We start from the raw sequence: 14971 nt of genomic DNA, 5'->3' as shown, positions 1-14971 counted from the left end.
ACAAAGCTGACAAAAACAAGCAACGGTTTGGAAAGGACTCCCTATTTAATAAATGGTGCTGGGATAACTGGCTAGCCATATGCAAAGGATTGAAACCAGACCCCTTCTTTATGGCATATACAAAAACTCAGGATAAATTAAAGTAAATTCCAAATACTATTCTGGACATAAAATTATGTAAAGATTTCGTGACAAAGATGCTAAAAGCAATTGCAATCAAAACAAAAATTGACAAATGGGATCTAATTAAACTAAAATGTTTCTGCACAGCAGAAGAAACTATCACCAGAGTAAACAGACAACCAACAGAATGGGAGAACATTTTTGCAAGCTTTCATCTGACAAAAGTCTAATATCCAGTATGATATGCTTTGGCTGTGTCCCCATCCCCATCCCCAGTATGATATTGTGTGGCTAACCCCATAAAGATGAGATTAAATCTCATCTTTAATTCCCATGTGCTATGGGCGGGGCCCAGTAGGAGGTAATTGAATCATGGGGGCGGGTCTTTCCCATGCTGTTCTCATAGTGGTGAGTAAGTCTCACGAGATCTGATGGTTATGGGAAGGGGGAGTTTCCCTGTGCAGGTTCTCTTCTCATTTCTGCCACCATGAGAGAAGCGCTTTTCACCTTCCTCCATGATTGTGAGGCCTCCCCAACCACGTGGAACTGTAAGTTGATTAAACCTCCTTCTTTTGCAAATTCCCCTGTCTTGGGTATATCTTTATTAGCAGCATGAAAATGGACTAATACACAGAATCGATAAGGAACTAATGCAAGATAACACAATCCTCTTAAAAAGTGGGCAAAGGACATGAACAGACACTTATCTAAAGAAGACATACATGAGACCAACAAGCACATATGAAAAAAAGTTCAATATCACTGCTCACTAGAGAAATACAAATCAAAACCGCAGTGAAATACCATCTCACACCAGTCGGAATGGCTACTATTAAAAAGTCAAAAAATAACAGATGCTCAGGTGGTTTCAGAGGACAAGGAATAATTATACATTATTGGTGGGAATGTAAATTAGTTCAACCATTGTTGAAAAATCTGTGGCAATTTCTGAAAGAGCTAAAAACACAACTACCATTCGACCCAGCAATCCCATTACTGGGTGTATACCCAAAGGAATATAAATCATTATAAAACAAAGATACATGCATGTGTATATTCATTGAAGTACTATTCACAATAGCAAAGACATGGGATTAACCTAAATGCCCACAAGTGGTAGACTGGATAAACAAAATGTGATGGCTGGGTGCAGTGGCTCATACCTGTGATCCCAGCACTTTAGGAGCCCAAGGCGGGCGGATCACCTGAGGTCAGGAGTTTGAGGCCTAGCCAACATAGTGAAACCCTGTCTCTACTAAAAATACAAAAAAATTAGCTGGACGTGGTGGCGGACGCCTGTAATCCCAGCTACTTTGGAGGCTGAGGCAGGAGAATAGCTTGAACCCAGGAGGTGGAGATTGCAGTGAGCTGAGATCATGGCACATATATATCATGGAATACTATGCAGCCATAACCAACAGTGCGATCATGTCCTTTGCAGGGTCATGGATGGAGCTGGAGGCCATTATTTTTAGCAAACTAACACAAGAACTGAAAACCAAATACCATATGTTCTCACTTATAAGTGGGAGCAAAATGATGAGAACACATAGGCACATAGAGGGAAACAGCACACACTGGGTCCTATCAGAGGGTGGAAGGTGGGAGGTAGGAGGTGGGAGAGGATCAGGAAAGATATCCAGTGAGTACCAGGATTAATACCTGCGTGGGGAAATAATCAATACAGCAAACCCCGATGATACAAGTTTACCTATGTAACAAACCTGCATATGTACTCCTGAACTTAAAATAAAAGTTAAAACAATTGCAACTAAACAATTCCAAATGTGTGATATCTCTCATATATGAGGATTTCTAAAAAGATGAATTGGTGATTCCATTTATGTAACATTATTGAAACGGCAAAATTAAACAGATGGAGAAGAGATAAATGGTGTCTAGTGGTTAGGGATGGTGAGGAGAGATGGGTGGCTGTGACTATAAAGGTTTACCACAAGTGAAATTTCAGTTCTGTATCCTGAATATACTGTGGTTATAAAAAATAAAAATGATGTGGAACTATACACACACTATACCAACTTCCTAATTTTGATATTGTTTCATATTTAGGTAACATGTAAATATTGTGGAAAACTAGGTAAGGTTATATGGGAACTTTGACCTATTTTTGCAACGTTCCAGGAATCTATAGTTTTCTCAAAATAAAAAGTTTAAAAAGTAAATAACATAGAAAATCTTGAGAAAAGTGGTCAAGGTTTTATAAACAAAAATTTTATATACACATTTACACACAAATACAAAATAAATAAAAATACCAAATAATCACATTTCATTCCTCAGTAATCAAATGATTCTAATGAAAACAGTAAAGATAATCTTGTTCTTTCTTTATTTATTAAAATGGCAAAAAAAAAAATTCTTGGGTGTGAGAACATGGATATTCTTACACTCTACTGCCAGTTTAAGCTCTGAGAAACTACGTATCAGATATAAAAAGACTAAAATTTCACATTCTTAATCCCAACAGTTCTTTTGTGTTGTTTGTCATAAGAAAATGATAAAGGAAGTCTTTATACATGTAATCTTAAGATTATATATTAAAGTATAATTTATAAAAGCTAAAAATTACAAAAGTCCAAATATGGAACCAATGACAACTGGTGAAGTGAATATTAAAAATTTATTAGAGTAATAATTTGCAAAGGTCAATGATCCATATATTTTGTTATAAAGTAATTGCCAGAGATGTAGAAAAAAGAAATACGTCTGTGCATATGTGTGTATCTGAAAACACATATATCTAAAATTATTTTGTGATGGAATCATAAGTAATATGTATTTTGTATTATATCAATTCTCATCTTAGTTCTACTTTCTTAAATGACATGTATTTTCTTAATTTGAAAAATGTTATTTATTTTAGTTTAAAATGAATTTAAAGAAAGAGCATATCCTATCCACATCAAGTGGTTATGAAATATTATTTTCAAAATGTATTCATGGCTCTCTGCTTCACAAGCTAAAATGACTTACTTCATGTACAGCAACATAAAATGTTATTAGCAATTTTATACTGACTAATGCATGAATATGACATTGGACATTATCACTTGAGATTTTTTGGCTTTTTACTTGTATAATTTAGCCAGACTGTGGCGTCTTCAGGAAGAAAGCGCACACCTTTTCTTTTCCTATTCTTGTCTGAAACAACATCGTCAATCTAGTTAACAGTGAATAAGAATATTAGAGACATGTGTGACAATTGATGTGGAAAAATTAGGTTCCTGCTGGCAATTACCCATCAAGAGCAGATTGACTGATTGCCGGAGTTGAAACACATGCAAACTGTCAGCCATCATAATAGGGCAAATATCCCAGAACTTTGGTGCAGCGTCAGGTAGAAATTTTGTTTTCACTGCTGGGAACCTGCCCTCAATGCTACACATTCATAATCTTCTGCCATCAAGCCAGGTCTACACATTCGGATACGTCCATCATTCCAGCAGCCAAATATATGTCCTGTCAAATACATTCAATGGCTCTCATGATAAGTTGGACAAGAAGTGACATGCTCCACATGATTGAGTAGAAGGGCATATCATACACAATTCCTGCTGTCATACTTTGTCATTCTATTTCTATATCTAGGTGAGGGACTTAACCTTGACATTTCCTAAGTTCAGATATTATGGCCAAATAATAGAAAAGACAAATGTAAAAACTATTTTAATAAATTATATATAAAATATAAGTATGATGATAAAGTAAGTCAAAAAATGAAATTAGTTTACTCTCTTTCATAATGTGTAAGTGAAGTTTGCTGATTTCTTTTTTTTTTTTTTTTTTTTTTCCTGAGACAGGGTCTTACTCTGTTGCCCAGGCTGGAGTGCAGTGGTGCAATCTTGGCTCACTGCAACCTCCGCTTCCTGGGTTCAAGTGATTCTCCTGCCTCAACCTCCCAAATAGTTGGGATTACAGGCGTCCACGACCACACCCAGCTAATTTTTGTATTTTTAGTAGAGATGAGGTTTCACCATGTTGGCCAGGCTGGTCTCAAACTCCTGACCTCAGGTGATCCACCTGCCTTGGCCTCCCAAAATGCTGGGATCACAGGTGTGAGCCACCGCACCCAGCCAAGCTTGCTGATTTTTAATGTTGAAAACAAGTGTACCAAGATTCAGTGATAAGAAAATCAAAATGGAAAGCATGTGAAATTCAACTTCAAATTTTGCCTCAATTGCCAAAGGCATACTAAAGATTGAGCATCCTGCTGATACGTTTGTAGGTATTTTCTCCTTTACTATGAAAATGTGTTTCTCAGCACACATATGAAATATCTATAAATCAACATGATCATTGTATTCAAAGGGCATTCATCGAAATTTTGGGCAGGGGATAAATACCAGATATTTCCGTGGCAGATAATACATTCTTAGCCATGAAAAGCAGCTGTGTGAATATTTCCTTCATCTCAGATTTTTTTGAAATCTCTATGGACAGAACTGGGTTGGTGTGGTCTCGCCAACTTTTCCAGCTAAAACTTCTTTTACTGTGTATCTCAGTGACATGAGACAGGTGAAAACACTTCTGGTTCCCTCTGAAGCTTCTCTGTAATTGTTTTATAATATTTCTTTGGAAGAGAGAGAGAGAGGAAAAAGGAAGGAAACGGGGGAGAAAGAGAGAGAGCAAGAGAGAAAAAAAGAACACTAACTTCCTCCTCTTTGGCACCATTCAGTTATTATTCTGAGGCTGTTACTTACAAAATTTTGCATGAGCAATCACCTTTAAGGTTACATCTGTTACTTAAACCTGCCTATTTTGACCCATCCACCATACTGGCATCACAGATTTTTGACCCTTCTCTCAGAAAGCTTTACACTGTCCTCCCTGTAACACCCACACCTGTCATTTTTGTCATCTTACACTTTTCTCTGCGTTTCTGAAATCTTCTATTTTAACATATAATTTTGAATACTCTTCCCCAGCTTACTACATTTATATCTCCCTCACTCCCACTAGTCCTGTGCTTTGAGACTTATAAAGAAAACTTTTTTTGTTGTTTTTCCTTTTTCTTTGATTTTATGGTTTTTATAAACTTGGATCACTCTAATTACACACTCAATTTTTCCAATGTCTTCATACTAATACTTGCCATCGTGTTTCATAAAATTGACCCACTTTCCTTTCTAAAATACATTCTAGTGAGAGAAACTAGTGAAGAGGGAAAAAATGTGCACGAGTATAGAAAAGACCATGGTGCTTGATATAAAAAGTGGTACCCAGATTTAGAGAGCAGAGCTTGAAAATGCTTAGTAGAGCTAAGGTGAGTGGACAAGATTCCAAGAGAGTGAGTCAAAAAGGAAAAACAGCCGGTCTTGAAAGAAATTAACTTGAGCCTTCATTTATTTGTTCATTCAATAAGTATTTATCAAATATCTACTAGGACGCAGACAAAATCCAGACACCTGGATATTAACAGTGGACCAACCAAAAGCTCTGCCCTCACGTACTTTACATTCTGGTGCAGACGGTCAGAAAACAATAGACATAATAAGTATGCAAATTATACAGTATGTTAAAAGGTTAAATAATTCTATGTATTTTTTAAAAAAGAAGAAAACAAATGTAGAGCAGAGTAAAGGGCTATAGAGCAACAGATAAATTCATCTGGGTTGCCTGGGCAAAAGGGCGGTTTGGACTCCCTAATCTCTTCATAGGAGGAACTGTCTCTGAATCCAACTCCTCATGGGTGTTCCTTCCCCTGGAAGGAGGGCAGACAAATTCCCAAGAGTTCCAGAGTCTCAAGGTGCTGCAAAGCTGGCTCTCTCAGACAATCTGTATAGGACAGTTTCTAGACATGTCTGCCTGACATTCCAGTAATCTGTGTTGCCCCCATTGACTCAGCTGTTTTCATGATGGTCCTTAAAAAGCAAGAGGAACATCGATGTGGAGATCTGCCCTGGATTGCAAGCTCATAATGTGTATCCCACAGAACGTCCTGGCCTTATCATGCTTCCTTCTGGAGAAAATGCTTGCTTTGTGAAACTCTTCCTTTCTTGTCTTTTTGTTGATCCCAGGTTTATAACGTTTCTGAACATTGCATCTTATTAACCCAAGCAATATGATGTTGCAGAATTTGTTAGCCCTGGTGCATATGAGATGGCAACTACAGAAGGACTTTTCTTGCTTAACAAACCTTTATCTCTTCCCCTTATACAGTTTTGTGATCTAATGTACGTAGTCTTTTTCATTTAATTTATAATATAAAATTATTATGAACTGTCTTATACATATTTTTTAAGTATTCAAAATTTGTATCTATCAGAAAAACAAACCCCGCTAAGTATTTTAACAGAGAACTTCATATAGGGAATTGGTAAAACAGATATTTAAACAATGAAAAAATTAGGTGAAGGAGATACTGAATTAGCAGAGATGGTAACTGCAGGAAGTTGCTTCCACTGGTAGGACTGAGGTTGGAATTATCAGATCCTAGAAACTTAGAGGAGGTTTTCTGTGGAACTGGGGCTCTGACTCCTTAGAAGAATCATTGCAGATAAAGGACTGGTGTCTTAACATGTTGAGGAAAGTCACATCAAGATGCTCTGACCTCTGTGGGAAGGGCATTTCTCTTCTTCTAAATAAATTTTTAAAAATGTTATTTGCTCATTCATGACTCATTCTTTTTTCCTTTTTAGTTTATTCTGTTGTTAGGCTTTGAACCTAGTCATAAGTTTTTCTGCTAACATTTTTACAGATTTTTAAAGTAACTCTTTAAAATTCATTATCTAGAATTTAATGTGTTTGTTTGAATTGCAGATGTAACTTTGTTTTCACAAATGGAAAGTCAGTTTTTTCAATACCATGTGAAAATAATATTTACTTATTTACATTGCCACATTTATTCAATACTAATTTTTCTATATTATTTATATTGTTATTATTATTTTTTATTATTATTTTTTGAGATGGAGTCTCGCTCTGTTGCCAGGCTGGAGTGCAGAGACTGGATCTTGGCTCACTGCAACCTCTGCCTCCCGGGTTCAAGTGATTCTCCTCAGCCTCCCAAGCAGCTGGGACTACAGGCGCACACCACCACGCACAGCTAATTTTTGTATTTATAGTACAGATGGGGTTTCACCATGTTGGCCAGGATGGCCTCGATCTCTTCACCTAGTGATCCACCCACCTCAGCCTCCCAAACTGCTGGGATTACAGGTGTGAGCCACCACACCCGGCCTTTATTTATATTATTTTTAAAGTTATGATAAAACATAACATAAACAAAACATATGATAAACAAAACATAACATAACTTTTACCATCTTAATCATTTTTAAGTGTGCAATTCAGTGGCATAAGGTACATTCACATTGTTATGCCACCATCCCCACCATCCATCCACAGAACATTTCACTTTATAAAGCTGAAACCCTATACTTGTGAAACAAGAATTCCCCATTACTCCTCTTCCCAGGTCTTGGTAACCACACTTCTACTTTCTGTCTTTATGAATTTGACTACTTTTAGGGAGGAATTTCATATATGCAGAATCGTATACTATTTGTCCTTTTTTGATTGGTTTATTTCACTTAGTATGCTGTTCTCAAGGTTCATCCGTGTTGTATCATGTGTCAGAATTTCCTTCATTTTTAAGACTGAATAATAGTCCATTGTAGATACGTACAACATTTGGTTTATCTATTCATCCATCAATAAAACTTGGGTTGCTTTCCCATTTTCTCTACTGAAAATAATGTTGTTGTGAACGTGGGCATATAAATGTCTTCTTTGAGTCAGACTGATTTTAATTCTTCTGAGTATATACCCAGAAGAGGAAATTGCTAGAACATATAATTCTACTTTTAGATTTTTGAGAACTGCCATATTATTTTTCATACAAGCTGCATCATTTTGTTTTCTCACCAACAGTGTCTGAGAGTTCCAACATCTTCACATCATCATCAGCACTTGTTATTTTCTGTTGATTTTTGATAGTAGTCATTCTAATGTATGTAAGGTAGTATTTCATTGCAGTTTTGACTTGCATCTCCCTAATGATTAGTGACTTTAAGCATCTTTTCCTGTGCATATTGGTAACTTGTAATCTTCTTTGGAAAAAATATATATTTAAGTTATTTGCTGATTTTTAATCATATTTTTATCTTTTTGCTGTTTAATTGGAGGAGTTGTTTATTTTTTTAATTTTGTTATTATTATACTTCAAGTTCTAGGGTACATGTGCACAACGTGCAGGTTTGTTACATATGTATACTTGTGCCATGTTGGTGTGCTGCACCCATCAACTCATCAGCGCCCATCAACTCATCATTTACATCAGGTATAACTCCCAATGCCATCCCTTCCCCCCTCCCCCCTCCCCATAATAGGCCCCCGGTGTGTGATGTTCCCCTTCCTGAGTCCAAGTGATCTCATTCTTCAGTTCCCACCTATGAGTGAGAATATGCGGTGTTTGGTTTTCTGTTCTTGCCATAGTTTGCTGAGAATGATGGTTTCCAGCTGCATCCATGTCCCTACAAAGGACACAAACTCATGCTTTTTTATGACTGCATGGTATTCCATGGTGCATATGTGCCACATTTTCTTAATCCAGTCTGTCACTGATGGACATTTGGGTTGATTCCAAGTCTTTGCTATTGTGAATAGTGCCGCAATGAATATACGTGTGCATGTGTCTTTATAGCAGCATGATTTATAATCCTTTGGGTATATACCCAGTAATGGGATGGCTGGGTCATATGGTACTTCTAGTTCTAGATCCTTGAGGAATTGCCATACAGTTTTCCATAATGGTTGAACTAGTTTACAATTCCACCAACAGTGTAAAAGTGTTCCTATTTCTCCACATCCTCTCCAGCACCTGTTGTTTCCTGACTTTTTAATGATTGCCATTCTAACTGGTGTGAGATGGTATCTCATTGTGGTTTTGATTTGCAATGCTCTGATGGCCAGTGATGACAAGTATTTTTTCATGTGTCTGTTGGTTGTATGCATGTCTTCTTTTGAGAAGTGTCTGTTCATATCCTTTGTCCACTTTTTTGATGGGGTTGTTTGTTTTTTTCTTGTAAATTTGTTTAAGTTCTTTGTAGGTTCTGGATATTAGCCCTTTGTCAGATGAGTAAATTGCAAAAATTTTCTCCCATTCTGTAGGTTGCCTGTTCACTCTGATGGTAGTTTCTTTTGCTGTGCAGAAGCTCTTTAGTTTCATTAGATCCCATTTGTCAATTTTGGCTTTTGTTGCCATTGCTTTTGGTGTTTTAGACATGAAGTCCTTGCCCATGCCTATGTCCTGAATGGTATTACCTAGGTTTTCTTTTAGGGTTTTTATGGTATTAGGTCTAACATTTAAGTCTCTAATCCTTCTTGAATTAATTTTCATATAAGGAGTAAGGAAAGGATCCAGTTTCAGCTTTCTACTTATGGCTAGCCAATTTCCCCAGCACCATTTATTAAATAGGCAATCCTTTCCCCACTTCTTGTTTTTGTCAGGTTTATCAAAGATCAGATGGCTGTAGACATGTGGTATTATTTCTGAGGGCTCTGTTCTGTTCCATTTGTCTATATCTCTGTTTTGGTACCAGTACCATGCTGTTTTGGTTACTGTAGCCTTGTAGTATAGTTTGAAGTCAGGTAGAGTGATGTGGAGGAGTTGTTTATACATTCTGGGTGATAATCACTCAGCAGATGTATTATTGCAAGTATTTTCACCCATTGTGTGTCTATTAATCCCTTCTCACATGGCTATAAACAACTGCCAAGACAGAGAAATTTATAAAGGTAAGAGGTTTAATTGACTCACAGTTCTGCATTGCTGGGGAGGCCTCAGAAAGCTTACAATCTTGGTGGAAGGGGGAGCAAACATGTCCTTCTTCACATGGCAGCAGAAGAGAGAAGTGCAGAGTGAAGTGGGGAAAAGTCCTTTATAAAACCATCAGATCTTCTGAGAACTCACTATCAGGAGAACAGCATGAGGGAACTGCCCCCATGACCTAATCACCTCCCACAAGGTCCTCCCCCAATACCTGAGGATTACAATTCAAGATGAGAGTTTGGGTGGGGACAGAGCCAAACCATGTTAGTGCATAATGTGTTTTTACTCTGTTGATTCTGTCCTTTGATGCAAAGTTTTTAATTTAGACATTGTCTAGTTTATCTACTTTTTATTATAATTGTTATCTTTGCTTTTGTTTCATACACAAAAAAATCATTGCCAAATCCAAGGTCATAAAACTTTCCCCTTATGTTTCTGCTTAAGAGCTTTGTAGTTTTAGGACTTAAGTTTAGATTTTAGTCCATTTTGAGTTAGTTTTTCTATATAGTGTTATGTGGGAGTTTAACTTCATTTTGTCTATGTTGTTGAGTCTCTTCCTGGACTTTCTCTCCCCTTCTATGACTGTCTTTCTATTCCAGTACCTTTTCCATGTTTTCTTCCTTAGAGTGGCTGACCACACATATATACAGACACATCTGTGTCTATATGCGGAAGTACAATGCCTTTGATATATTTCTTTAGTCCTAGCATATTAGATAATCTAAATCATACTGAATATGTATTGGAAAAAAAATGGAATATATATTAGAATCTCTTAAGGGCTCTTAATCCTGTGAATATGAGAGTTTGACCCCATAATTTCTGATTCAGAAAGTCTAGTGTAAGGACTGAGAACTTACATTTCTAACAAGTTCCAAGTGATGCTGATAATGCTGTTTTGGGGAATCACCCTTTGAGAACCACGGGACTATGGCACTTATTTTTCAGAATAAACTTTGTAATCATCTTTGCCGTGTTGCAAGAAAAGCTAGTCATATTTTTTATCTGATCCACATTAATTCTTAAATTACTTTGAAGACATTGCCCTCATGAGCTTCTCTCATGATTTCATCCTAAAGACAAGATCAGTGTTTTCTTCTTTATCTCACTGACTGGATTTATTATAGGAAATCTCAGGTTGACACGCACAACTAAATATTCAAATACTGACTTCAAACACATTTACAGCTCATTATATGTATTCACTGAAAACAGAAAAAATATTTTTTCTACGTGCTACCTAATTTTCTGATGTTCTAAACAAATTTAGTTTATTAGCAATCATAGTACTAAGATACATTGCTAAAGTAGATACTTTTATTTCTATCCAGTCTACAGTACTGTTATCTTATAGAGCAAACATTGGTTTTATTATATACATCCTCTTTCATATATACATATATTCTCAACTCAATCCTGGTTGTGTCCAAGCCAGTGTTTTCTTTTCAATATTCCTCCTGGTTTGTGGGTAGTTGAGGGAAAGCAGGATTAAGGTCCTAGATATGTAGGAATAATATTCTAATCTATTCATTACAAAATATCTGGACCAAAGAATAAAAACAAAACAAAACAGACTGGGCACAGTGGCTCACATCTGTAATCCCAGCACTTTGGGAGGCCAAGGTTGAGAGGATTTATTGAGCCCAGGAGTTTGAGACCAGCCTGGGCAACATAGAGAGATCCTGTCACTACCAATAATGATAATAATAAGAAATTAGTCAGGTGTGGTGATGTGTGCTTGTTGTCCCAGTTACTTGGGAGGCTGAAGTGAGAAGATCGCTTGAGCCCAGGAGGTTGACTCTGCAGTGAGCAGTGATTGTGCCACTGCATCTAGTCTGGACATCAGAGTGAGACTCTGTCTTACAAAAAAGAAGAAGAAGAAGGAGAAGGAGAAGAAGAAGAAAAACGAAAAATAATGTAAAAACAAAACAGAAAGACAGCTGCCTATTTTTTGAGATGACATAAACTCTGTATTTGTTAGACTGAGGGAAAATGGACAGGAGAGTAACAAATGGTGCCCCCTACCTTGTTTCATGAAAAGATTCAGAACATGTCTTTCTGGTTATTACCACCCCGATACAAATTTATCAGTTTTATCTTAACTGCCACTTCTTTCTTCTTGGAAGTTGAAATTGGGATGCCTACTGCTCTTCGTAACGTTGTTGTAGCCCCTTCTCCCACATCTGTGGGTAATTTAATGAGAAGCTAAGGAGGGGCTGTTAGATGGCATTTAAGCATATTCCAAATATGGCCATTTTATAATATAAGCCAGTTTAATTCCAGCTTCCTAAACAAATATTAGAAACCACCAAAAACTGGATAAAAAGTTGTTAATCAGAGTCTTATGAATCAATCAATTTATGCATATGTCTAAGGCACTGACAGACACAGAAATAAATTATTCTCATTAATAGTTTTGATTTACTTAATCTTTTACAAAATTACAGTTAGTCTTTTCTCGAACAGTCCTTAAAAACAGGAAATAATTCAGAGTTTTTCAGTACAACCAGAAACTTAAAATTAAGAAAACAAACTGTATCTGTTTCTTCCATACAAAGGAATATTAGGACATTAGTCTTTAAAAACAAATTGGTTAAAAATCAGCCCCCATACTTAGTGTTAATCATAAAATGCTTAGTGCAATCATTTACACCAAATGATATTTAATTAATAATGTTTCTTTCAAATATTGTACTTCCTTATCTTCAACAAGTCATGCAAAATTGAGAAAGGAGGAATAAGTTTTTATAATGTAAGCATTTTAGCCTAAACATAATAAATGACTCTTTTTAAGGCTTTTCTAATGAATAAATGATGATTTCATAAATGGTGACAGGAATAAAATTACTGGAAATTTACTTATGAAATAAGTGTACTTGACTTGCTTTTCTTTTTTAAATGTAGGATAGTTTAATAATATCTGCTTCTTTACTATGATTCACTTATTCCAACAGAAATTCTCATTAAGTTTTCAAAAAGTTTTTTCATAGGCCAGGGCAAAATGAAAGCTCAGAAAGCAAATAATTTTTTGAAACTTGAAGGCAGCTTATGATCACTGCATAGTTGGATTTTTCCTTCTGTTTTCAGAGTAAACACAGGATCCCAGAGAGGCAGTACAGGAAACTGCTAGTCTCTGCAAGATGGCGCCATTTTCCATTTAGAAGAGTGGAAGGGCCCCCTTTAATGACCTAATACTGATTTTTTAAAGTCATTCTTTGATTTTAAAATCTCTAAAGTTTTAAGTTTACCTCTTATAAATGACAGGTTTGGGTTTTTTGTTTTTTTTCAATTTGAGTGTTTGTTTAACATATAAGAATAACTCTCCATCAGCTAAATTAAAAAAAAAAAAATGTTGCCCACTAGGATCAAGGTCAAAGCAAATATATTTTTTCTCATCACTCCTATTCAACAGTGTTCTGGGAGTTTTAAATAGTACAATAAGACAAGAAAAAAACAGAAATTATACAGATAGGGAAGGAAGGATTATCTCCATCTTTGTTAACAGACCATTTGATTCCTATAAAGAAACACCAAAGAATCAATAGCAACAAAAACTACTAGACCTAATAGGTGAATACAGCAAACTTTCAAGACACAAGGTTAATGTACAAAAATTAATTGCTTCCTTATATACCAGCAATGAACAATTGGAATTTGAAATTTAAAACAATACAATTTATATTTGTATACACAAATGGTAAACATTTTGAATATGTGTGTGTGTGTGTGTGTGTGTGTGTATATATAAAGTTAAACAACCTAAATAGCCAACAAAATACTGAAAAAGACAAAGTTGGAATATCCAGACTACTCAATTTCAAAACTTACTGTAAAACTACAATAATTAATACAGAGTGATATTGGCAAAATAACATGCATATTGATTAGAATCATGAGACAGAATAAAGAGTTCAAAAATAGACCCATGCAAATATAGGCAAACTATTTTCAACAAGGAAAAAAAGAAAATAGAGAAAGAATAGTGTTTTTAACAAAAGATACCGGAAAAATTCTATGTCCACATGCAAAAAAACAAACAAACAAAAAACAAAAAACAAAAAACAAAAAAGAAAGAAAAGAGACAACCTAGAAGCTGATTTGATACGTTTTACAAAAATTAACTCCATATTGAACATAGACCTAAAATGTCACATGCAAAACTGTAAAATTTCTAGAAGAAATTATAGAAGAAAATCTAGATGAACTTGGGTTTGGTGATAAATTTTAAACAAAACACCAAATGTGATCCATAAAAATATGGTTGGTTGGATTTCATTAAAATTGTCTGTTCTGCAAAAGGCACTGCTAAGAGAATGAAAGGAGAAGTCACATACTGGTAGAAAATAGCTGCAAAACATTTATCTGATAAATAACTTATATTTATAATATCCAAAGAACTTTAAAAACTTTAAAAAGAGCTCTTAAAAGTTAAATCAGAAAACCAACAACTGAACTAAAAATTGGGGAAATATCTCCACAGACACCCCACTAAAGAACATAGGCGGGGGGGCGGAGCAAGTGGCCGAATAGGAACAGCTCCAGTCTCCAACTCCCAGTGCGAGCCACACAGAAGACCGGTGATTTCGGCATTTTCAACTGAGGTACTGGGTTCATCTCACTAGGGAGTGCCAGACAATGGGTGCTGGTCAGCTGCTGCAGCCCGACCAGCAGAGCTGAAGCACGGCGAGGCATCACCTCACCTGGGAAGCGCAAGGGGAAAGGGAATTCCATTTCCTAGCCAGGGGAATTGAGACACACAACACCTGGAAAATCGGGTAACTCCCACCCCAATACTGCACTTTAAGCAAACAGGCACACCAGGAGATTATATCCCACACCTGGCCAGGAAGGTCCCACGCCCACGGAGCCTCCCTCATTGCTAGCACAGCAGTCTGCGATCTCACGGCAAGAGAGCAGCCAGGCTGGGGGAGGGGCGCCTGCCATTGCTGAGGCTTAAGTTGGTAAACAAAGCCGCTGGGAAGCTCGAACTGGGTGGAGCTCACAGCAGCTCAAGGAAACCTGCCTGTCTCTGTAGACTCCACCTCTGGGGACAGG

The sequence above is a fragment of the Theropithecus gelada genome, chromosome 13, assembly GCF_003255815.1.
Source record: "Theropithecus gelada isolate Dixy chromosome 13, Tgel_1.0, whole genome shotgun sequence".
NCBI lineage: Eukaryota > Metazoa > Chordata > Mammalia > Primates > Cercopithecidae > Theropithecus > Theropithecus gelada.
This window is presented reverse-complemented; position numbering follows the sequence as displayed.